Source organism: Symphalangus syndactylus, chromosome 1, assembly GCF_028878055.3.
Source record: "Symphalangus syndactylus isolate Jambi chromosome 1, NHGRI_mSymSyn1-v2.1_pri, whole genome shotgun sequence".
NCBI classification, from domain to species: Eukaryota; Metazoa; Chordata; class Mammalia; order Primates; family Hylobatidae; genus Symphalangus; species Symphalangus syndactylus.
The window spans coordinates 90,887,537-90,912,375 of NC_072423.2; the positions used below are offsets into that span (position 1 = coordinate 90,887,537).

General features: G+C 44.6%; 1 pseudogene; it reads right to left on the reverse strand.

Annotated features, from left to right (window-relative positions):
* Window positions 1-407: 407 nt before the first annotated feature.
* On the reverse strand, window positions 408-7,583 carry LOC129486561 (mammaglobin-A-like; annotated as a pseudogene).
* Window positions 7,584-24,839: the final 17,256 nt, after the last annotated feature.

The following is a 24,839-nucleotide window of genomic DNA, read 5'->3' on the forward strand; positions in this document are numbered from 1 at the left end:
TGTTCATGTTATTGTATCTGTGTGTTTGCGTGTTTCTGAATGTGTGTGTCTGTGTGTGTTTCTATGTTTCTGTGATTGTGTCTATGTCATTGCCTGTCTTTCTGTCTGTGTTTGTGTTGTCTGAATATACGTTGTTTGTGTCATTGTGTCTGGGTCTGTGTGCTCGTCTGTATGTTTGTGTATGTCTGAATGTGTGTGTGTGTGTTTCTGTGTTTGTGTGATTGTGTCTGTGTTTCTGGGCATGGACTGGGGGGCTCTGGGGATAGGTAAGCATTTCCCTAACCATCCTTTTTCCTCTTTGCCCTATTCATTTATCATCCACTGAGGATTTTGTGAGTGGAGTGAAACACAGAGTCCCTGGATGGTTTTCTTGATGACAAAGTTGTTAGACTAACCATTCAACTAAATTAACCAATGTAAGAAAAGGCTTGCTCACCGGGGCTTTGCATTATTAGTGAGAAATAAAGAGTTTGCTTGACCCCAGTCAGTGGTTTTCAAAAGCACATAAGAAGAAAACAAATTACCATAAACACTTCAACATTGGCCAGAGTTTCATCTGACGGGTTGAAAGACATTGCTTCAATTCATCTGCAGCATTTTCAGTGGCATTGTCATCTATAAACTCTTTGTATTCAGTCTTAGACACTTCTGGATTGATTGTCTTAGAAAGCACCTCTTCCAGAAGAGGGCGGCCTAGAGCCTGGGAAGGAAGCACAATGAAACAGGCTCAGCATGGAAGGTGTGAAAGGTTTGGGGCAGACCTATTATCTTCCTCTTTTTCTTACATCCGAAGAGACATACACTCAGAAAGATGATGGTGCAGGATCTAGGGTTCTCAATTCTGGGAAAAAACCTCAGGCTCCAGGATTTCCTATGAGCCCTGCAACTTCCACCTCTCCCCTCCCCAGGCCAGAATAGCTAAACTTCATGTAACCTCAGTTAATGGAAGGCTTGAGAAATGAAATACCATGATTTGGTGGAGCATATCAAATATTATTTGGTCTTTCTTTGTTCAAAGTCTTCCAAGTCATGCACTACTTCACTATTATCAATCAGAACATCCTATAAGATTTCCAAGTATTTTAGATGAATTGGTCTAGAACATTGTCCATTAGCTCTGTTGACTCTAACTGCAATAACAAAGAATGTAAAACAGAACCTATTGTTCACGAAGAGATGTGAGGTGGCAGCCCCTGTAGGGTACGGAAAAGAGCTCAGGACTTGGATTCTCATGAGCTGGTTGTGCTCTCAACTCTGAAATTTCTGTTTAGTTGACAAGCAGCTTGTCACCTTTTTACCCATCTGCAACTACTTTGGGAAGAAATGAGGCAATTGTAGCACGTGGAAGTTCCTGGAGGGTGGCGCACCCAGGGAGGGCATGAAGCTCTGCACCCCTTGCTAAATCCTTGCCCTACACGTATCCTCATCTGAATCCTTTGCAGTATCCTTTATAATAAACCAGAAAATGTGAAAAAAAAAATGTGTATAACTCTGGGTCAGAATGTGAGTCATGGGGGAGGCTAGGCTATTCCCGTGTGGAGACAAGGGTTAGATGTGTAATCAATATTTTGTACTAAATTTTGCTGTGAACCTGAAAGTCCTCTAAAAAATGAAGTGTTTCAGAAAAAATAAATGGAGGGAAGCATGTCGTTTAGAATATTCCCTGCACACAAGAAAAAAATCCTTGTTGAAAAAAGTTAAATCAATTAACTGTACACTATTATAGATAGTTGATCAACTGTGGAAAACATCTCAGACATCAACTGGGAAGTCTTTTAAAATGAATAAGCTGAGTCCATTATGTCAGTTGAATACAAGAATATAAGAATCTATTGCTTTTCTTTAAGCTAGCCCATAATATAATGTTAAAACTGGTACAATTTGCAAGAATAAAAATAGCAGCAACAACAATATATTGAAATCTGTCTAAGTAGAAACATGCAAGTCTATAAGAATAAAATTATGAAACTTTAGTCACAATATAAAGAGAAATCTAAATAAAGGGAGGCACACACCTGATTCCTGGATGAAACAGTAGAAAATTTAAAGATGTCAGCTACGCTCTGTTCTTCTATAAATTCAATGTAACCTCTATGTAACCTGTAACAGGATCTTACTAGGGCAGCTTTGTGTTTTGTTTAATTCTGAAGTGCGTTTTAGATCTTTCAAAATTAGAATGTATCCACTGATTGAGGAATAAGGAGAAGCTCAATGTGGGGTCCAGACTAGCTGGGCTCAACCTCAGCTCTGGCATTTTCTATGAGTTCTTCAGCAAGTTGCTCAGTCTTGCAGCCAGAGTTTCCTCATCTGTAAAATATAGTGATAAAAATAGTGTCTACGGCCAGGCACGGTGGCTCACGCCTGTAATCCCAGCACTTTGGGAGGCCGAGGTGGGCAGATCACCTGAGGTCAGGAGTTCAAGACCAGCCTGGCCAACACGGTGAAACCCTGTCTCTAGTAAAAAAAAAAATAATAATAATAATAATAATAATACAAACGTTAGCCAGGTGTGATGGCAGGTGTCTGTAATCCCATCTACTTGGGAGGCTGAGGCAGGGAGAATTGCTTGAACCTGGGAGGTGGAAGTTGCAGTGAGCCGAGATTGCACCACTCTACTCCAGCCTGGGTGACAGTGAGACTCCACCTCAAAAAAAAAAAAAAAAAAATAGTGTCTACCTCATGGGATTCACATAAGGAATCAACTAATTAATAAAGGAAAAATACTCCTCACATTGAACACTAATTGTCAATTCCTGCAGTTATGTAACAAAATGAAAAATATAAATAATAAGTCAAAGAAATCAATCACCTCCTTCTCAACACAAAATATTAAACTGAATCTAATGAATTTTGCCAACAAGGAGTGTTTATTTACCGTGTGTCCTAACACAGAATGCTTCTGAATCTGCTTTTGGTTCCACTGGGAATTCCCACAGTTAAGATCATTAGTTCTTGGGGGTTTCTCTTTGTTCAAATCCCCGCTCCCTCTGTCTCTGTACAAGGGAGCTGTTTTCTTCTTCCTTCCTTCTTTCTTGCCTATTAAACTTTTCGCTCCTTAAAACCACTCCACGTCTGCCTGTATCATTTTACCCAAACTGGTGCAAGGACCAAGAACCCTGGCCTTCCTCCACTCATCGGAGCCGTATCATTTTGGTGCATTGGCCAGGAAAATGAACTCATTCATCAGACTGGTGAGTATGGAGTGAATCTCAACTTTAAATCTGTCCTTTAATCTCAAGGCTCTCTTCCAGCTATCCTGCAGCCAAACTTTCTCTCTCTGTCTGCAGTCTCTTACTGTCTCTCTCTCTCTCTCTGTCTAATGTGTAGGAATCTTTACAGTTCAGGGAAACAGGTCTGTTAGAAGAGACCACAAATCACGGCGGGCAGTAACTCAATAAACGTCTCTCTGTGGTTTCTCTGGTGAATACATGGTATTTCTAAGCCACCTAGTGGAAATAAAAATCGTCTTCATGACACACATAGCTGGTTCTCTGTGGTACATTGCTGCTTCACAACTTTTCCATTTTGTGCTTTTCTACTTATACTTCTGTGGACGGGAAAGCTCTGCTTTCAACAATTAGGGGTAAAATGTCTTCCACAGCCAGATTTTAGTCCCGAGATTGTCCCATCAGTAGGAAAACGGCCATTCAGTACCTACGTTCCTTTAAGGCACCTATTCTGTCTCTAATTAAGATAGTACTTAATTAGTAAGGGGACTTTTTTTTTTTTTTTTTTGAGACGGAGTCTCGCTCTGTCACCCAGGCTGGAGTGCAGTGGCACAATCTTGGATTTTAAGCCCGGAAGTTAACCGGAAGCATTTTTCTATGGGTAAATGCTTTATTGCATGCCATAATAGCAGGATATAGAGTTCAATCTAGCATGTCCCCTCCGTTAAAGGGGTCTTGCCCAATTACGTGGTTTTTCTTGAAATCCATTTTTTTAGGAAAACGCATCGGCCACACAAGTGTAGGAGGTTAAAGGGAAATAAAAGGCAGAGGACTAAGACTGCTTGAGGAAGGCATGACTAAGGCCCAAAAGTTTAGTTTCTCTAGTGCCATGGCTTGGAGGGTCACACTTGCAGTCATGGGAGGCACATTTTAATGGGTGCTGGGATTCAGGAGCCAAGGAGAAAAGATAGTTGGGTGGACTCCGCCTACTGTTTTTGTCTCCATCTTGGATCACATACTGAAACAAAGGAGACTAAAAGGATGCTTTTATCCCCACTTCTCTTTTTTTGTTTTTTTTTTTTTGAGATGGAGTTTCACTCTTGTTGCTCAGGCTGGAGTGCAATGGTGCCATCTTGGTTCACTGCAACCTCTGCCTCTTGGGTTCAAGCAGTTCTCCTGCCTCAGCCTCCCGAGTAGCTGGGATTACAAGTGCCTGCCACCACAACCGACTACTTTTTTTTTTTTTTTTGTATTTTTAGTAGACATGGGGTTTCACCATGTTGGCTAGGCTGGTCTTGAACTCCTGGCCTCACTTCACTTTCTAGATGGGTAACAGATCGTCTTTAACATGCACTCCCCTGGAGTGTATTTTAAAGCACTGGGACTCCTTCGGCCCTGAAACTGAAGAAAAAGTGGCTTATTTCCTTTTGCAGAAGGGCGCGGCCTTTTCACTAGACCTTTGCAAGTGTTGAAAATCAACCCAGCTCTTTTAGCAATCATATCAGGCAGGCCCAAAGAGAATAATTCCCCAAAATTAGAGAAGCAAGCTCCAGGGAAACCATCTGAGGATTCCCTTATTTGGGGACCCTTCAAGTTCCCTTCTCATTGCAAGACCTTAGGCAAGTAAAGGGTGACTTAGGCTGATTTTCTGACAACCATGATAGGTATAAAGAAGCTTTCCAAAATTTAACTCAGGTATTTGACCTCTCATGAAAGAATGTTATGCTGCTCCTAAGCCAACCCCTAACTGCTGCTAAAACAGGCAGTTCTGAAAGCAGAAGAAATTTTTGGAGATGATAGCCGGGCACAGTGGCTCATGCCTGTAATCCCAGCACTTTGGGAGGCCGAGGTGGGCTGATCATGAGGTCAGGAGATCGAGACCATACTGGCTAATGGTGAAACCCCGTCTCTACTAAAAATACAAAAAAATTAGCTGGGTGTGGCGAAGTGCGCCTGTAGTCGCAGCTGCTGGGGCGGCTCAGGCAGGAGAATGGCGTGAACCCGGCAGGCGGAGTGTGCAGTGAGCCGAGATCGCGCCACTGCACTCTAGCCTGGGTGACAGAGCAAGACTCTGTCTCAAAAAAAAAAAAAATCTGGAGATGAATGATATGTCTCCTACAGTAGGCCAACAGAGAAAACAGAAGGGAAGAGAAAACAGGGAAGGCAAAGAAATAGGGGAAACACCATTCCCAACAGGAAGGCTTGTCGGTTTATCTGTGAGGTAACTTTTTGTAAAGTTCAAAAGCCAAAAATCTTAATGGCTTGGTGTGGCTAAAATCAAGTAACAAAGAATTTAAAAGGATTTTCTTTAAAAGTGCTCAGCTTAATTAAAAGTGGATATGTTCAAGTTATAGGTATATTTAAAAGGCCTTTATGCTTTTCTCTTCTTGAATCTTGTTTTTTGGGAAAAAGGCTCTTTTCTTCTCAGTCAACTGAATTATTTTTCTCCATTTTTCAGCTTACCATTCTCAATGCACGCATGAGAAGCCCTAAGATAACTTCTGGTAGCATGGGACTCCTTGGGAAAAACAGAGGAGGCATCACAGACCCCATTTTGGGGGAAAAAAAAAAAAAACAACTCTGTTTTCCTCATGAAACCCCCAAAATTAAAAGCAGATATTTCCCTCTCAAAATCAAAGGCTCTGTTCTGTTACGTATTGTGTAATCTACCATTTTGAGTTTTGGGGGTGTCAAATTACTTCACATTATGAGAGAACTTTGGTGTGTAATAACTAGGTAGAAAATTCAATGCAAGGGATGGCTAATAGTAGTTATAATCAAAGAAGCGTGCTCTCGGCCACCTGAAAGATATGGCAACATCCTCACCCCCAACTAAGAGATGAGACTCCCATGGGGAATGGGCTAATTACAAAATAAGCCAATTGGCTTTGGGTTCCCTTGCAATGAAATGCATGATAGAACCACTACACTGTCTTCTCCCATAGTAACTCCCTCCTTTTAGGGACCCAAGATCCGGTATAAAATGGCACCCTTAATTTTAGGGATCTGCCTTTGCCTTCAGCTGTGTCTGTTTATTAGGTATGCTACATAGCCCTGTTCCTTCAAGGGCTCCACCCTAAAGCCAGTAATCCAATTAAGAAACTGCCAAGTGAAAAATCTTACAAGTCCTGAATCTTCTGTTTCTTAGTGTTGCTATATATGTGCTGTGTGTGGTGTCTATAAAAAGAGCTCTAATTGATTGGCTTAAAGAAAAATAAGTGCTTAAATCAAATGTTTTCGTTCACATGACTTTAAGAAATAAAAATAGTCTGAAGGATTATTAGTAAAAGGCAAGTGTCATCAAAATGCAAATAGGTTGTCTAAATCATACAATTTAGATACCAGGTTTGCTAAATGTTCCAAGGTTGTATACTGACTGCTTTACAAATAGGTAAGGCCTGGGACTCATGGAGCTAGAAGCTGAAAAGTCAGACTTTATCTGCACTTCTGTCTGGGTCCTAGGATCCACAGCTGGAACATAATTAAAATTGCTCACTAACCAGGTTTTTCACCAAAAATAAAAGGTGAAGGATAAAGTTATTGTAAACCACAGAGATAAACAAACTTCTTTGTCAGTCGACGGGGTTTTCTAAATATACAAACATGTCATCTGCAGACAGAGACAATTTGACTTCCTCTCTTCCTATTTGAATACCATTTCTTTCTTTCTCTTGCCTGATTGCCTTGGCCAGAACTTCCAATACTATGTTGAATAGGAGTGGTGAGAAAGGGCATCCTTGACTTGTGCCAGTTTTCAAAGGGAATGCTTCCAGCATTAGCATGGACTAATTTCATTCTGCTTGCTCAAAAGTTATGCATTCTATTTTTGCTGTTCTGCTGATCGTCCCTAACTTACTGACCTATATATAGGTATAATTTTTCCATCAATCCTTTAACTTATTAGTACCTGTGTTGTTCCCCAAATAAAATAAGTGCACTAACTCAGTCTCACCTCCCTTCAATCACTCCTACATTATAATTCCATCCTCACCATTTTACACCATCTAAAATTAATCCCTGGTTGTCTCAGTTCACTTTCTCTTTTATTAGTTCTTGTTTTCTTGGAAAACAATAAACTTTACTAAAATATTTGCTTTCCCACACCTCTCATATCAGCATTCTGGTTTTATTTCTCTTCTTACTGAAGTTCTTTCTTTAAGACTGTCCACAGAAAGTTTTTGTGTGGCAAGTCATATTGGGCTGTGTATTAGTCCATTTTCACACTGCTATAAAGAAATACCTGAGATTGCGTAATTTATAAAGGAAAGAGGTTTAATTGACTCACAGTTCTGCAGGCTGCACAGGAAGCTGATGGCATCTGCTTCGAGGTTTCAGGGAGCTTTTAGACATGGCGGAAGTCAAAGTGGGAAGAAGCATCTTACGTGGCAGGAGCAGGACCAAGTTGCGGGGAGGGGCCACACACTTTTAAACAACCAGAACTCACGAGAACTCACTATTGTGACAACAGCACCAAGGGGAAATGACGTTAAACCATGAGAAGCCACCCGCATGATGCAATCACCTCCTGCCAGGCCCCACCTTCAGCACTGGGGATTACATTTCAATATGAGATTTGGGTTGGGACACAAATCCAAACCATATCAGGCTACGTGTATCAGTTAGAAATATGTTTGGTTACAAATAACACCCAAATGACTGACATAAACAAGATGGTGGTTTCTTTTCTGTTTTTTTTTTTGGTTTTTTTGTTTTTTTGAGATGGAGTTTCGCCCTTGTTGCCCAGGCTGGAGTGCAATCATGCGATCTTGGCTAACTGCAACCTCCATCTCCAGGGTTCAAGCCATTCTCCTGCCTCAGCGTCCAGAGTAGCTGGTATTACAGGCGCACGCCGCCATGCCTGGCTAACTTTGTATTTTCAGTAGAGATGGGGTTTCACCATGTTGGCCAGGCTGGTCTCAAACTCCCAACCTCAGGTGATCCACCCGCCTCGGCCTCCCAAAGTGCTGGGATTTCAGGCGTGAGCCACCGCGCCCAGCTGGCTTCTCTTCTTTAATTTAAAAGAAATCTGGGAGTAGGCGGTGTAAAGTTGGTACATTGACTCCATAATAATCAATTTCCCAGGCTCTAGGCTCTTTTTTCTGTGTCTGAATTTTATCCTACTCAGTTCATGGTTTCAATACTCAAGGTGGCTTCATATTCTAAGAACGCCAGAGCTCCAATAATCATGTCCATGTTCTGGGAAGGGACAAGGAGAAAGAGAGGGAGAGCAAGGGGCACATTTCCCATCCAGATGCGCTGCCTGGGCCAGGTGGGTGAGGGCTGCCAGCAGGGCAGAAGTTGTCCTGGAGAGTTACACATCCACCACACAGAAGCTCATCTGAGTCTCTGGCCGAGTCCTGGCCACCTGGCTGCAGTAGCTTTTTCCCTGTGAAAGTTAATCTTCAGGAAATGGGCATCCCACTCTGTGTGTGGCAATGAAGTCCAGGGCTTTCAGGTTGAAGCTCCTCTGCCTCTGTCACCCACAAACATGAGGCAGCAGCAGGCACTCAACAGGACCGGCCCGCGGTGCTCTCTGCCGCCGCGCCACAGCACCACCTGCTGGTCAGGAGACTGCTCGGCATCCCTGCCGTGGCTGGAACTCGTCAGGTCAAGATCAAGTGGAGCCTCTCCCGCAGAAAATGCACGACGAGAGGACGTTACAAGGGGCTGGGCGTGGTTGCTCACACCTGTAATCCCAGCACTTTAGGGGGCCGAGGCGGGCAGATCAACTGAAGTCAGGAGTTCGAGACCAACCAGGCCAACATGGTGAACACCCCGTCTCTACTAAAAATACAAAAATTAGCCGGGCGTGGTGGCCTGTAATCCCAGCTACTCGGAAGGCTGAGGCAAGAGAATCGCTTGAACCCAGGAGGCGGAGGTTACAGTGAGCCAAGATTGCACCATCGCACTCCAACCTGGGGGGCAAGTGCGAGACTTCATATCAAAAGTGCCACAGTGGGCTGTGTCCTCTGCTCTGAGGAAGTGCCACAGCGTGCTGGGTCCTCTGCTCTGGCTGGTACTATAGAAGAAGGCATGTAGCCCTTGACAGCATTTTCGGGACAGGGTAATTCCCCATTTTATGCTCAATCGCAAGACCTTAATTTTTTTCTTTTCGTTTCATTTCTTTTCTTTTCTTTTCTTTTTTTTTTTTAGATAGAGTCTCATTCTGTCATCCCGGCTGGAGTGCAGTGGCACAATCATAACTCACTGCAGCCTCAACCTCACCAGGCTCAGGTGATTCTCCCACCTCAGCCTTCCAAGTAGCTGGGACAACAGGCATGTGCCACCACACCTGGCTAATTTTTGAATTTTTTGTAGAGATGGGATCTCATCATGTTGCCCAGCCTGATCTCAAACTCCTGGCTCAAGCAATCCACCCACTTTGGCTTCCCAAAGTGCTGGGATTACAGACATGAGCCACCACATCCAGCCTGGCCGTTAAGTCTTAATTCAAGGCAACCAGTTCTTTCCAATCCCTACACCCTACCTTCCAGGCCAGCCCAGAATAAGACTAGCACCTCCCACCTCATGAACCCAGAACTACCCTTCTTGCCTCCTCAGTAACCAGCCCCCAACCCCAGAATGAAATCATTTATCATTTAAGCCCTCAAAATACATAGGGTCTTATCATAGTCCTCTCCTCAGATGCATGGGGCCTCCTTCCCTACTCCTGTGCTTCCAAGGATGGCTACTGTGATGGAGGTCTTGCATTGGTACCCACCCCACCTATCATCATAATTCATAATTCTCTATCCTGCTCCAGGACCTGGTGGGCTAACCTGCGTGTTCTACATAGACAGACCCCTTTGACCTCTGGATTCCAGTTGGATTCGGCCAATGAGAAGCACTGGCAAGAGATAAGGGAGAGAGCCTGGGCCCAATGGCTCACACCTGTAATACCAGCACTTTGGGAGGCCAACGCAGGCGGGTCACCTGAGGTCCAGGAGTTTGAGACCAGCCTGACCAACATGGCAAAACCTAGTCTCTACTAAAAATACAAAAATTACCCTGGGGTGGTGGGTGTGTCTGTAATCCCAGCTACTCAGGAGGCTGAGGCAGGGAGAGTTGTTTGAACCCAGGAGACAAAAGTTGCAGTGAGCCAAGATTGTGCCACTGTACTCCAGCCTGGGCAACAGCATTACTCTGTCTCAAAAGAGAGAGAGAGAGAGACAGACAGACAGACAGAGAGAAAGAGAGAGAGAGATGAGGAAGAGAGGAGAAAGAGATCAAGTCTTTATTTCCCCACCTCCCCACTTGTAAGGTGGTGGCATCCCTTGACCAAAGGCCACAGCTCATGTCAAGCAGCCTCCTCAGCAGAGCTCTTTCTGTCCCCAGGTTCTGGTAACTGCTTATTTCCCTTGTATCTTTAGGGCTAGGAGTGGTCACAGAGCCCTGTCGCTCTGGTCCTAGGGTACTGTGCTATCCCTTGTGTTTCCTACCTCCTGCCCACACCTTTGTAAAGAGTCCCCCTATGTATTTCTCCTCAATCTGAGTGTGCTCTCTCCTGCCAGGATCCTAATACAGTTACCTTCAGTGGCAGTGGTTTCAAGGTGGTTTTCTGTACCAGGATGCGCTGCAAAAACCTAGAGCTTTTCTTGCTAAAGAAAAGAATAATCACAAACTAATCCCAAGCAGGACAGCCCTCTACAGAAATTTTCCCAACCTAATTTACAGAGATGATATTCACAAGTGTTATGTCTTTTGACCCTAAATTTTTATTTACCATACAAGCAAAATCATATTGATTGCTACGTGGTTGGCTAAGTCCCCTTGATAGCTAATTGGCTGGCTCCCTCCCACTAACCTTGAAACATGAATGATTTTACTTTATACCTCAACAAAAATACAAACTTCTGGGAATATTCATCCTGGGAAGGCCAAGAGTAACCAGCTTCAGAAGGAAAAAACAGTGACCAAAGAAGGCACAGGACACTGTCCTCAGGCCACCAGATGAGGTCATGCAAACCATACCCCACCCCTGCCACACATGGGACAGCATCTCAGAGAGAGAAACAGGGGCAGGGTGCAGGCCAGCTGAAAGTAGAACAATTTTATCCAAAAGAGGGTGAACCCTGCCTAAAGGTGATTTGCTAATCAGATCCTAAGTTTTTAACTGGATTGGACATTTAGTGAATTTTTTTTTTTTTTTTTTGGTAACTAGTAGGTAGGGGACTTAGGAGGAAGGCCAGACAAGTTACAAGAAAAAAATTTTTAATTATACTTTTTATATATTTCTAAGTTGTGATATAGGTTAAATTTCTGCAACCTGTTACACTTACTAAGGAGCATTTCTGTCAAGGAAATCAAAGGGAAACATGACTTGGAAAAGAGTCTTCTGGCAAGAGTAAGGAAGTGGGAGACCAACTAGGGGCTGCTGCCAATGTAACTATAGATACTATATATATCCTATATATACATGCTATACCATATATTATATATACTATACTATTAGTATGTATAATAGTATGTACACTATAGTATACATACTGAGTATATCTGAGTAATAATATTTACTACTTATACATAAAAATAATTATATATTAATTATGTAATAATATATTTATATGATAGATTATTATATACATAATTATTAGTTATTCTATTAGTATAACTATTAGTATAATAATACTTTATATATAAAGATATATAGTTATATATTATATTATTATATGTAATTATAGTTATTACATAACTATATATACATAGCTAGTTATGTATATAATAATCTATCATACAAATATAATTAAATTATACAATTAATATGTAATTATTGTTATGTATAAACAGTAATATATTATTGCAGTTTTATATCTGTATACTCAATAGTATATAGGTACACACTACGCACACACATACGCACACGCACACATGCACATACACAAATGTATACATCCAAGTGTTTCTGGTGCTATCTCCATATATTAATACTTTGGGTGGGAATATTCAATCTGGAAGGATCAAGAGTAACCAGCTTCAGATGGAAAAGGCAGTGACCAAAGGAGACACAGGACACTATGCTCAGGCCACCTGTGGATATTTTTCTTTTAACAGAATTTGAATATTCTGGTTACACCTGCATTTGATATTTCAGGTAAAGCTGTTTCCACAGATCTTAGCCATTCCCTTGATGTTTCTGACCCAAGCACAGAGCTGTTTGTGGCTGGCTTGCAAAGTAAGGCGAGGACACAATAGAAGTTTCTCCAACCCCAGCCCTTTCCCTCCAGCAGAAACCTTCACAGATCCACTTGGAGACTCAGGCCCAGCAGCAGGGTGTTGGGAGCCCCTTGACATTCTCTTGGTTGCTGGTACCTGGCCCCGCCACGAGCACTGCAATTGGAAAGCTGCAGAGGTAGGGGCCTCACATGCACCTGGAGGGCAAGGTTCTGCAGCTTACATCCCACTAACGGGGTCACTGATGGCTTCTTGGCACAGTAAGGGCGGCACATGGAGTTCCCAAGGGTGAGGAGCTGGACTTCAGTCATATTGGTCTTTGGTCTTGTCTTCACACCCTCTCCTTGAATCTCCCTCCCCCTTTGCCAGGAAAATTGCAGATCCCTTCAAGAATAATCTATGGAGCCTCCTTATCAAAAAACTCTCACACCTCAACATGATCTTTCCATGCTGAGTTCCCTTGATTTTATGGTCTAGAGACTCTTTACTGGGAAGGGTTTGGGAGAGGCAGCTTGCTCCCCTACGGAGATGCTAAGAAGTTGACAGGGGCAATATCGGGCTGTGGTGAAAAGCACAGGCTCAGACATCCATTGACTCTTGATCCCAGTCCCTTGCTGTGTCACCATGAACAAGTTACTCAACCCATCTAATCTTGATTTCCTCATTTGTAAAATAGAGGAAATAATACATACTTCATATAGTTGTTGGAAGGATCGGCTGAGATGTGCCTGGAAACTACCTATCACAGTTTCTGGCCCTTAGTAAACAGTAAATTATTGTTATAATTATGACTGCGGGGAGCCCTCTTCTCCCCATTCTTTCCAGATGCTTAGTGAGGACCACTGTGCATAACAGAATCTTCCTGATGGGGACCTGTGGCCCATGTGAACCCTGTGAAGTCAGAACAAAGATCTAGAACCATTGCACTCGCCAATTCTGCCCAACCTCATACATTTGGGCACATACACTTGCTACCCACACTAGACTGAAAGTGTCTTGCAGAAATGTCATATTCCTTTTGTATCCTCCACAATGTCTACAAATCCCAGGGTTAAGCATGCTATTAATATTTGCTAAATGCTTGTTGATGAATTGTTGGTAATAGTACACTGGAAAGTAATTAGGATGAACAGTGCCCTATCATCATCGGAAAGCACCTGGCATCATGGAAAATTATCTAGTGCCTACCATTCATCCATTTAGTAGAAATAGCTCCCTGCTTATAAATTAGAAACCCTAATTATCTTGATGGATGCCTCTTTTGCAGCCTCAGGTAGTTTGATTTTGCTTACTGTTAAGGAGGTGTTCAAATTATTTAAAACAATTATTCAAATTGTTTTGCAAAGCCTGGAGAGCATCATAAAAGCTCTAGATCATAAAGAAAAACAAGACAGAGGTAAAGTCACAGGTGTGACCTTTGTTTTCAGTATTCTTTCCAATGAACAGCTTGTAACTGCCACGATGTCAAAGCCATGGCCGCCTTAGTTTTCATGTAAAGTATTTCTGCCTTTTTCCAATCAATGAACAGTGTCCACTATGGGCCAGATTCTATACTGAACTCTAAGGCTGTAACAGTGAAGAAGATGGATAAGGCCCCTGTCCTCCTGGAGTTCACAGTCTCATGGCCTTTGTGTTTGGGCGGGGTACTTGTGTCCTTCAAAGATGTGGTCCATTAACCTAGGGATCAGTACATTGTACCATTGTGTGTGGTCACTTTTAGAGAGGCAGCTCCCAAAAGACAGGGCCCATGTGAGGTCCATGGTATGATGCCTATAAGGTGCCACATGGGGGGTCGCCCCCTGCAGCCTCCAGCCTGGGAATAGAGGAGATGCAGGACCGAAAGGAAAATGGGATCTGAACAAAAGTCTGCGTCCACAGGAGACATGCAGGAGAAAGTGAATATCGAGTGAGTGAGAGAAACAAAAGTCAAAATGAGGCTGGGCACAGTGGCTCACTCCTGGAATCCCAGCACTTTGGGAGGCTGAGGCAGGCAGATCACTTGAGGTCAGGAGTTCCAGACCAGCCTGACCAACATGGGGAAACCCCATCTCCACCGAAAATACAAAAACTAGCTGAGCGTGCTGGCGCACGCCTATAATCCCAGCTACTCAGGAGGCTGAGTCAAGAGAATCGCTTGAACCCGGGAGGCGGAGGTTGCAATGAGCCGCGATCATGTCACTGCACTCCAGCCTGGGTGACAGAGACTCCATCTCAAAAAACAAAACAAAAAAGTCAAAATGGATGCGTCTTCAGGAGGTGAATCAAAATCCATCCCTGCCTGTGCCAGGCCCCATGGATACACAAGAGAGCCAGAGAGCCACACAGCTGACAATGCAGCAGGGGAGAGCAATCATAGACTCCAGCTACACAGTTACTAATTTCAGCTAGGAAAGACTCTCCAAGGGAGAAATAGGGGTTCTATGAGCGCATCTTACAGGGACCTATCCTGGCCTGAAGGGACTGCTATATCCTTTCCCAGAAACCTAGACATAAAAGACGAAGTAAAATAAACATGATAGAAGAACTGGACATGCGAGTGGGTGAGGAAAAACCAGAAATTCCGACCTAGCAACTGGGAACATGATGGTGCTGTTTATGAGGTGGGGAATCCTGGAGACAGAAAAGGTTTGGAGGAACGATATTAAGTTCAGCTTGGGATGTACTGAGCTTGAGATGCCTACAGGACATCAGAGTAGCCAAAGTGATCATTTAAATTGTTTCATAGAGGCTGGGCGCTGTGACTCACGCCTGTAATCCCTCTTTGGGAGGCCGAGGCAGGTGGATCACCCGAGGTCAGGAGTTCAAAACCATCCTGGCCAACATGGTGAAACCTCATCTCCACTAAAAACACAAAAATTAGCCAGGTGTGGTGGTGCGTTCCTGTAATCCCAGCTACTCAGAGGCTGAGGCAGGAGAATCACTTGAACCCGGGAGACGGAGGTTGCAGTGAGCCGAGATCATGCCACTGCACTCCAGCATGGGTGACAGAGCAAGACTCAATCTCAAAAAAAAAATTGTTCCATAGAACCTTCCAGTGGCTTGGCAGTGGAAGCCACACTTAGGATGGAAGCCACACTTAGTATAAAAAACACACTTTTTTTTTTTTTTTTTTTTTTTGAGACAGAGTCTGGCTTTGTTGCCCACACTGGAGTGCAGTGGCGTGATCTTGGCTCACTGCAACCTCTGCCTCCCACGTTCAAGTGATTCTCCTGCCTCGGCCTCCTGAGTAGCTGGGATTACAGGCATGCACCATGATGCCCAGCTAATTTTTGTATTTTTAGTAGAGACGGGGTTTCACTATGTTGGTCAGGCTGGTCTCAAACTCCTGACCTCATGATCTGCCCGCCTCGGCCTCCTGAAGTGCTGGGATTACAGGCATGCCCCATGATGCCCAGCTAATTTTTGTATTTTTAGTAGAGACGGGGTTTCACTATGTTGGTCAGGCTGGTCTCAAACTCCTGACCTCATGATCTGCCCGCCTCGGCCTCCTGAAGTGCTGGGATTACAGGCATGAGCCACCGTGCCCGGCCACGAAGCCACACTCCTTACCAAGGCTTTCGGGGTGGTGGACCTTCCTGACTAGCACAGCCTCATCTCATGTTTCTCTCTCTCTTACTGTGCTCCACCCGCAACAACCTTCTCTCTCTTTCTTGAGCACACCAAGCCTGCTCCTCCTTGCCTGGGCAGATCTACCTCCGGATTTTGCACAGCTGATTCTCTCTTACATTCACATTTAAACCTAAAATTCCTCTTGTCAGAAAGAGCTTTCCTAACTATAAGAGGTATCCATATCCTATCACCCTGTTTTATTTTCTTCGAATGCCTTTTGCTCTCTGAAATTATCCCGTACACTCGTTTGTGTCTGTCCGTCGACACCCTAATTTTACCCAGAATGTAAGCTGGTCCATGTGGGTGGGGGGACCAACCTGTCTTGTTCAATGATGTACTGTAAGTACTTAAAACATGGCCTGGAACATAATGGAAGCTCAACAGCCATGGAATGAATGGATAAGATATTAAGGAACAAGTAATATATGTGGATTTGCAAGTGAGATAACAAGGTCTGACTACAGGTGAATACCTGGGAGTTGTCAGTGTACAGATAACAACTGAAGCCAGGGAAGAAGTGGGTCTAGGGAGAAAGATTAGAGCTAAAAGAAAAAAAAAAAAAAAGCCAGTCTAGGCTGGAGCCCTGAAAAACACCCAATAGGTCAGGTGGGGCTCATAATGGAAACTGAGAAGGAAGATCCAGAGAAGGAGGGAGGAAGAGGCCTAGGACAGTGAGAGGCCACAGAGAAAGGAAGAGGAGATTTGGAGGACAGAGCAGTAAAAAGATTCAAATGCTATTATGAGACCAAGCAAGACAAGAATTACAAAGTGTATTTTAAATGTAATGCCTTTTTAAAATTTTTTATTTTTAATTTTTGTGGGTACACAGTAGGTATATATATACACATATAATTTATGAGTTACATGAGATATTTTAATACAGGCATACAATGTATAATAATCACATCAGTGTACATGGGGTATCCATCACCTCAAGCATTTACCCTTTGTGTTATAAACAATCCCATTATACTCTTTAGTTATTTTTAAATGTACACCTGAATTATTATTGACTATAGTCACCCTGTTGGGCTATCAAATACTAGGTCTCATTTATTCTTTCTAACTATTTTTTGTACCCATTAACCATCCCCACTTCCTCCCACCACCAGCCCCCACTACCCTCCCCAGCCTCTTGCAACCATCCTTCTACTCTCTATCTTTTGTTTTCTTTCCTTTTTTTTTTTTTTTTTTGCTTTTGAGATGGAGTCTTACTCTTCCGCCAGGCTGGAGTGCAGTGGCACGATCTCAGCTCACTGCAATCACTGCCTCCCAAGTTCAAGTGATTCTCCTGCCTCAGCATCCAGAGTAGCTGGGATTACAGGTACACACCACCACACCCAGTTAATTTTTGTATTTTTAGTAGAGACAGAGTTTCACCATGTTGGCCTGGACGGACTCAATCTCCTGACCTCATGATCCACCTGCCTCGGCCTCCCAAAGTGCTGGGATTACAGCCACCTCGCCCGACCTACTCTCTATCTTTATGAGTTCAATCGTTTTAATTTTTAGCTTCCATAATTAAGTGAGAACATGCAAAGTTTGTCTTTCGGTGCCCGGCTTGTTTCACTTAACATAATGACCTCCAGTTCCATCTGTGTTGTTGCAAATGGCAAGCTCTCATTCTTTTTATGGCTGGACAGTACTCCCTTGTGTATATGTACCACGCTTTCTTTATCCATTCATCTTTGGTAGACACTTAGGTTGCTAATAAATCTTAGCTATTGTGAATGGTGCTGCAGTAAACCTTGGAGTTAGATATCTCTTCAAAATCCTGATTTCCTTTCTCTTGGGTATACACCTAGCAATGGGATTGCTGGATCGTATGGTAGCTCTATTTTTGGTTTTTTGAGGAACCTCCAAACTGTTCTCCATAGTGGTTGTACTAATTTACATTCCCACCAACAGTGTACAACGGTTCTCTTTTCTCCACATCCTCCCCAGCATTTGTTATTGCCTGTCTTTTGGATAAAAGCCATCTTAACTAGGGTGAGGTAATATTTCATTGTAGTTTTGATTTGTATTTCTTGGATGGTCAATGACGTTGAGCACCCTTTCATTTGCCTGTTTGCCATTTGTATGTCTTCTTTTGAGAAATGCCTATTCAGATCTTTGACCCACTTTTAATCAGATTATTATTATTTTTTCCTATAAAATTGTTTAAATGTAGCCAGGCACGGTGGCCCACACCTATAATCCCAGCACTTTGGGAGGCCAAGGTAGATGGATCACTTGAAGAGTTCGAGATCAGCCTGGCCAATATGGCAAAACTCCATCTCTACTAAAGATACAAAAATTAGCCAGGCCGGGCGTGGTGGCTCACGCCTGTAATCCCAGCACTTTGGGAGGCCAAGGCGGGCGGATCACGAGGTCAGGAGATGGAGACCATCCTGGCTAACATGGTGAAACCCCGTCTCTACTAAAAATACAAAAAATTAGCCAGGCGAGGTGGCAGGCGCCTGTAGTCCCAGCTATGCGGGAGGCTGAGGCAGGAGAATGGCGTGAACCCCGGGGGGCGGAGCCTGCAGTGAGCCGAGATCGCGCCACTGCACTCCAGCCTGCGTGAAAGAGCGAGACTCCGTCTCAAAAAAAAAAAAAAAAAAAAAAATTAGCCAGGTGTAGTGGTGGGTGCCTGTAGTTCCAGCTACTTGGGAGGCTAAGGCGGGAGAATTGCTCAAACCGAGGAGGCGGAGGTTGCAGTGAGCCAAGATCCCACCACTGCACTCCAGCCTGGGCAACAGTCTCAAAAAAAATTGTTTAAATGTAATGTTTGAGCAGACAGGTTGACCTTGGAGGGAAGAGTTTGGATGACAAGTGTGCCGGTGGCAGGAATGGAGTGGGGTGAGGAGTGAGTGGGTGGTGGGATGGGGACACAGGGAGAGAAGAGGTTTTTGGAGAGAAGATAACACAGTTGGCAGATTCTCTAGAGCCTATCAAGGCATTGCCTTGTGGGATGAAGTCATTATAAATTTGGGGTCTCAAAAAAACAATGGACATAGGGATCATGCAAAATCCTGAATTTAAGCACAAAGCCTCAGCTGCCCACGTATAAAAAGGCCAGTGCGAAACTCCCACTTGCCCATGCTTCTGAGGAGAGTGTCTGTCTGTTCATCTGAGGCTAAGGCAACACTGACCTTTATAGCTCCCACCGAAAGCTGATGGTTCTGGCTTTCGAGTCAGGGACCTGTGGTTATCAGCCCTGGATAAATTTGACAAAGAGTGACGGGCAGAATTGCCTGGAGCAGTGATGAGAAAATCCAAAACCAAAAAAGATATATAGGATGACTCCTCCGGGATACTTGAACATGCGCCCAGAGGCCCTGCAGTTAACCTGCATATGGGAGGGGAGGAGCCTGGGATTCTGTGGCTGACACTCCAGCTTCTGTTGCATCCCCTCCCCACTTTTCCCAAAGGCAGAGCAACTCCTTGGGTCATCGTACGTTGGCAGGAGGAAGCTGGGTTTGCCATCAGACAAAGAGGACGACCTCGGTTAACAAAAGTAAAACATTTGGGAGGCCAAGGCGGGTGGATCACCTGAAGTCAGGAGTTCAAGACCAGCCTGACCAACATGATGAAACCCCATCGCTACTAAAAATACAACATCAGCTGGACATGGTGGCACATGCCAGTAATCCCAGCTACTTGGGAGGCTGAGGTGGGAGAATCGCTTGAACCCGGGAGACGGAGGTTGCAGTGAGCCGAGATCTCACCATTGCACTCCAGCCTGGGCAACAAGAGCAAAACTCCATCTCACAAAGAAACACAAACAAAAACAAAAATAAAACAACAGGAATGCCAACAAGGAAAGGCAGCTCTGGGTCAGCAAGCACATCCTTCTTTGTCTAAAGGGCAGAACCCAACACGAGCAGCAGAGAAGGAGCCCAGGATAGCCTGGAGGAAGACATCAGCTGGCAGCTGGAAAGGCTGCTCCAGGGCGTGTCAGGCAAACTAGATGAACTCAGCCAAGCCTGTTTTATAATATAACAATCATGTCCAATATATTATTCTAGTCTACATCTCATAAAGTACTTTCACATACATTATTTCTTCTCATTAATCAATGGGGAGGAACATATTCTAGAGTGGCTCCTGGAAGAGAATGGTCTAGATTTATTTGAGCACAGGGAGGATAACAGTGTCGGTCCAGCTCAGAAGAAGCAAGTGAGGCTGCCAGGGTCACCCCAGGCAGGCACACAGCATGGAGATTTCAGCATGGGCCCTTGACCCTAAGATGCACAGGAATGGAACACTCAGGCTTCATTCTAAGCTTTCCCTGCTTGTGAAGGTTAATTTCAGGTGTCAGCTTGACTGGATTAAGGGATACCCAGATAGCTGGTAAACCACTATTTCTGGGTGTGTCTGTGAGGGTGTATTCAGAAGAGGTTGGCATTTGAATCACTGGGAAGATCCACCCTCACCCAGTGTGGGCCCAATCAGCTGAGGACCCACATAGAACAGAAAGGCAGAAGAAGGGTGAATTTGCTCTTGCTGTCTCTCTGCTGGAGCTGGGACACCCTTCTTCTCCTGCCCTAGGCCACAGGAACTTCAGGTTCTCTGGCCTTTGGACTCTGGAACATACATCAGCTGCCTCCCAGTTCTCAGGCCTTCGGCCTCAGACTTCCATTTCACAATATCAACTCATCTGGTTCTCAGGCCTTTGAGCTTGGACTGAGACACATTTCAGGCTTCCCTGGTTCTCCAGCTTGCAGTCGGCCTTCCATGGGACTTCTCAGCCTCCATCTGCACATAAGCCAATTCCCCTAACAAATCCCCCTATATATTTATACAAATATATAGTTATATATAATCTCCTATTGGTTCTGTCTCTCTAGAGAACCCCAACTAATACACTCTTCTACACAGCTCTACAGTAGTGGAGGTCTCAATGATAATCTAAGTAAAATGTTTGCTAACTACCTGCCATCTCTAATTAGCTACACCATTAGCTAGATCAAATAGCTAATCAACTAGCTAGACCAACATGCAGAGGAGAGAATCCTCCTCTCATTACACATACTTCTGGAAAGGCTAATAAGTGTAGAAGAAAGAAAAGTGTCAATCGCCTAACTCAGGATCAGCAAACTTTCTGCAATGGGCCAGGAGGTAAATATGTGAGGCTTTGTAGGCCACCATGGTCTGTTCCAGCTACTCAACCCTGCCACTCTAGGGTGAAAGCAGCCAGAGACAATATGTAACAAACAAATGAGTGTCAACTAATGAGAAATAAGGGCTGGACATGGTGGCTCACGCCTGTAATCCCAACAATTTGGGAGGCTGAGGCGGGTGGATCACGAGGTCAGGAGATGGAGACCATCCTGGCCAACGTGGTGAAACCCTGTCTCTACTAAAATACAAAAAATTAGCTGGGCATGGTGGTGCGCGCCTGTAGTCCCAGCTACTCAAGAGGTTAAGGCAGGGAAATCACTTGAACCCAGGAGGCAGAGATTGCAGTGAGCCGAGATCACGCCACTGCACTCCAGCCTGGGGACAAAGTGAGACTCCATCTCCCCCGCCCCCCCCCCAAAAAAAACCCTGCAGGGCAGCAAACAAGAGAGGAATTGCAATGCGGGAGACACAAATCTAGCAAGCAGCTAAATCATGTTCCCTCCAAGTGAGGTTGAGCAGGAGCTTTTAGAGGCTTACTGTAAATTTACACAAGTGGGACAATTTAGCATGGTCTATGATTAATGGTGATTGATTGACAGCTTAGAATGTCTCTAGCTGATGATCAGCTTATGTTGGCACAGCTCTCTCCCCAGGAGATTTGTGATCAGGCCCAATATAAACAGGTAAAACTAAATGTACCTGCTTCTTCAGGATGTTTACAGTTTGGCCCAGTTCCACAGGTGACATTCTGTCTGGGTGTGTATAGGCCTGGGTCCAACTCTTCCTGCCCACCCATCAACCTTTTAGATGCCTCTGACATAGTCATTTCCATCCTGGATTTCCTTTCATATAAGTATGCTTGTTTCGGCCGGGCACGGTGGCTCAAGCCTGTAATCCTAGCACTTTGGGAGGCTGAGGCGGGTGGATCACGAGGTCAGGAGATCGAGACCATCCTGGCTAACACGGTGAAACCCCGTCTCTACTAAATATACAAAAAATTAGCAGGGCGTTGTGGCGGGCGCCTGTAGTCCCAGCTACTTGGGAGGCTGAGGCAGGAGAATGGCGTGAACCCAGGGGGCGGAGCTTGCAGTGAGCAGAGATCCCGCCATTGCACTCCAGCCTGGGGGACAGAGCGAGACTCCGTCTCAAAAAAAAAAGTATGTTTGTTTCCCAATAAGACTTTATTTCTGAACCCTGAAATTTGATTTCACATAATTTCCATGTGTCAGAAAGTACTGTTCTTCTTTCGATTTTTTTAACCATTTAAAAATATAAAATCCATTCTTAGCTTTCGGACTGTATCGGAAAAAAAAAAAAATGTATAGGGCTGGATTTGGCCCACAGGCCATGGTTTGTGAACCTCTGATCTAACTCACAAAAGATCGCCAGCCCAGATAAGATTTACTAATTTTCACAGAAGAACTTCAGGGATCAGATAATTTCTATGCCATTTTTACTGTTTCAGAGCACAGGTCAAACAACAATAGCTAACATTTATTGTGCATTTAATGTGTCAGGCAGTGTGCTACGTTCATTCTACCCGCTATTTAAATAGTCCATGTTCCAGAATACTAAACTGAGGCTCAGAAAGGGTGATTTGCCAAAGGTCACAAAGCTAGTAAATGAATGAAAGGATCAGGATTTGAACCTGGGTCCTCTGCCTCCCGAGCCCACACTGTTGCTTTGAGGGTATGAAGGCATCACATGTCTTCTGAGTTTTGAATCAAGCGAAAAATATGCCTGGGAGTAAAATATTACTTTTAATGGCAAAAACCGCAATTACTTTTACACCAACCTAAGAGCCATCACAAGACCTGCACATCAAGTTAGATTCTAGGCCAAAATGAACTTTGCGAACCACTGTGGCTCCATCTCCAGGCCTGCCCCAGTGAGCTTAAAAACGTTCAGAAGGGCCTGGCACGGTGGCTGACGTCTGTAATCCCAGCACTTTGGGAGGCCAAGGTGGGCAGATCACCTGAGGTCAGGAGTTTGAGACCAGCCTGGCCAACATGGTGAAACCCTGTCTCTACTAAAAATACAAAAATTATCTGGGCGTGGTGGCGGGCGCCTGTAATCCCAGCTCCTCGGGAGGCTGACGCAGGAGAATCACTTGAACCCAGGAGGCGAAGGTTGCAGTGAGCCGAGATCACGCCATTGCACTCCAGCCTGAGCGACAAGAATGAAACTCCGTCAAAAAAAACAAACAAAACAAACAAAAAAAAGTGCAGAGGGCAGAGCAGAGGATGCATGCACGTGGAAAATGAGAATAACTCTCTTACCTAGGTTCAGCAGTGCTCTAACAATTGCAGACGATTATACCCCAGAGGTCGCAGGAGGAAAAGACTTAACCCTGAAGACAGATCAGCCCCTGGGAGAGCCAAGAAGAGGCAAAGCTTCACGTGCCCTCTAGCCCACTGCGCACTTCCAGAGCCAGGTAAGTCAGCTCTCCTTCTGAGAAGGTGAGGACTCCCTCCTACGGCTAGACGAAGAGTGATTTCTATAAACAGCCCCGGCTCCGGGGAATGTGGGTACGGTCATGACCATCACAAATATATTTACATTTGCTAAGATCGCAAACAATCTAAACAACCACCGATAGCGCTGAGACAGAATGGTGTCCAAGATATACTACTGAGTGAGAAGAGGAAATTACAGGTCACCCAGGACGTTACGCAGGGCGCACTCCTATTTGTATCAAAGAAGGGTGGCCACAGACGGAGGAGGCTCCCACCAGAGGCCAACTTCATCATTGCAAAGCCTCCGCCAGCCAATCTCTGGGGAAACAGCGCCTCCTTGTGGTCAGAGCGCTGTATCTGCACCCCCACACCTCCGCATCGGAGGTGTCAGGATGGCTGAGGCCGACTTGGAGGGCGACTACTTCATCTCAAGGATCCCTGGTGAAGACACTAAGCAATGATGGTGCTCTGAAAGAAGTCTCTTCGGCTGTTTCGTTTATCCCATCAGAAAAGAACAGAGATTCAAATCTTGCTATCACCATATTGCCTCATCATCAGGATTAGCCACAGCACAAGCTATTGAGAAACTGCTTGGCAAAACTCCTGTGCCCAAGAGGATTGTGTCTTACAGGCTTCAGACAGAATCTCTGCCAAGGAGAACCTGCAGTCTAGGATGAGGAAACAATTATAGAGAGTAGATAGATAAAAAGATACAAGTATTTACAAATCCATAGTATAGGCCGGGCGCGGTGGCTCACACTTGTAATCCCAGCACTTTGGGAGGCCGAGGCGGGCGGATCACGAGGTCAGGAGATCGAGACCACGGTGAAACCCCGTCTCTACTAAAAATACAAAAAAATTAGCTGGGCGTGGTGGCGGGCGCCTGTAGTCCCAGCTACTCGGAGAGGCTGAGGCAGGAGAATGCCGTGAACCCGGGAGGCGGAGCTTGCAGTGAGCCGAGATTGCGCCACTGCACTCCAGCCTGGGCGACAGAGCGAGACTCTGTCTCAAAAAAAAAAAAAAAAAAAAAACAAATCCATAGTATAGGGTTGGTAATAAATTACTAGAACAAACAGGAACTGATTTATTACTTACATCTTAGTTCTTTCCAAAAAAAATTGTGAGTTACAATATGAAACTGCAGAGGATGTCAAATCATTTAGGGACAGGGAGAGCGCGAGGCTTGGAGAAGGAAGGACAGAATTCCATCCCTGGTCCTCTCACTTCACACTTGGTGTGACTCTTCACTGCCCTTTGACCTGGAGTTTGGGGGCACCAAACTCTAGGTGAAAACCTCTCTATACAATGAAGTCAAACTGAGGGAAGAGAG